Source organism: Arachis ipaensis, chromosome B02, assembly GCF_000816755.2.
Source record: "Arachis ipaensis cultivar K30076 chromosome B02, Araip1.1, whole genome shotgun sequence".
Classification (NCBI taxonomy): Eukaryota; Viridiplantae; Streptophyta; class Magnoliopsida; order Fabales; family Fabaceae; genus Arachis; species Arachis ipaensis.
Window position 1 is genome coordinate 107,944,541 of NC_029786.2, and position 1,988 is coordinate 107,946,528.

Genomic DNA, 1,988 nt, shown 5'->3' on the forward strand with positions numbered 1-1,988 from the left:
ATAATTGTCGCTTTTAATTTATCATCTAAATAAATTAATTTTTTAATGAATCAAAAAAAATGAAAAACAACCGTTATTAATTTATTATAAAACGAAAGAAGTAGTAACTAGATTTTATTATTAAATTATAAATTATTTATGCATCTATATATATTCACTAAGCCAGAAGCGATAGATAACGGTGACTATATATAAATAGAAGGATTGCGACGATTTCAACTGCGATTTGAAACCACGCAAAATTTTTAAAAAGTTGTCATAATCTACCGGATCTTATGTAGTGATTTAATAGCATTTTAAATTTCATTTTGTAAAAATTATTGATAAAATAATTTATGATTAAAAAAATAAAAGTTCAATACTTAATATAGCTATAATCAATATTAGTTTATCACCTAAGTATATATTTGAAAGAAAAAAAGATAACATGAAAAATTTAGAGAAAAAATTTAATATGGAACCAAAACGTGAAATTTTTAAGTGTATTTTTTTTAAGTATATATTTTAAGGTGAACAAGTGCAGTCGACTTCGTAGAAATTGATAGCTGAGAGCCGATAAATGAAAATTTAGTCAAATTATCTAACGACTTTTAATTATCAATGCCACGTAAAGTCGACTACATCTGAATTTCCACCGTATTTTAAGTGTATATTTGAAAGAAAAAAAAAAGATAACAATAAAAAATCATATGGATTCTAACTATTATTCTAGCAAGCATGACACGATGTAATTAGGTTATTCCGATCTATCGATTTAAGTGTGGTTGAAAAACGTGTACTTAATTTAACTGTTAACATTACATAAAAGGAGTACTTTCTACAAAGAATAGAAACAGCTTGCTCGTTATTATTCATTCTCACATGCATCATCTGCTTCAACAAATGCTCAGAAAATTACATTAATTCTACCATTGACCTTCATCTGCATGATATTGATAGGTTAAACATCATGGTAAAAGGGGCCAAAACTAGTCGTTTTTATTTTATTAAAAAGGTAAGCTATTCTGACACTAAAATTGCACACCTATTAGTCTATTACCTAAATATATAACAAGAATTTTAAGTGTATCCAGATATATAAGTATGCCAATAAATTTAATAGTTGATCTTAATTATAAAAAATATATATAATATATATTAATTAAAATCAACTATTAAGATTATTAAAATACCAGTATTCCGAATATATTTGAAAACTTTAAAATACCTTTTATTATTAATTCATTTATGTGTTTATAATGGTTAGAAAATAAATAGCATTTTTTTGATAGAATATATCCCAACATATATATTATAATTATTATTGTATAATTATTCCTCTGATCCAATCTAAATCTAAAAATGCTTAAACTGTTTGTGGATAAAATTTCTGGATTTAGAATATTCATCTCTCTTTTTCATAAGCATAAAAGACAATATATGCTACAAAAAAAAATGGTACAGAAAAATTTCTTACTCCTCTTTGAGTCTTAATGGAGTAATTACATTAATTAACTGCACTCTACTGATCAATACTCAGTCTTCCAATCTGAATTTTTTTCAGATAGTTTGGCCTTATCGTTATGCCAAAATTAATGGCCTATGATGACCACTCTTACTACTAATAATAATAAGTACTTGTGTGTAGTGTTGTTATCATGGTACATGAATAAAGAAAATAAATTATAAAAAAAATTAAAATAAAATACTTTAAATGATGCACAAGTTACTGATCAATCTTCCAATCTGAATTTTTTTCAGATAGTTTGGCCTTATCGTTATGCCAAAATTAATGGCCTATGATGACCACTCTTACTACTAATAATAATAAGTACTTGTGTGTAGTGTTGTTATCATGGTACATGAATAATGAATAATCAAAAACTCTTTCTCTTTTTTTTTTTTTTCAACTTTTTCAACCCTCTCTCTATCACTTTTATTTCTTATTTTTTATTTTTTTTTTCTACCAAGGTGCAAAGAAACAAGAAACCCAATCTGTCAAATGTCAA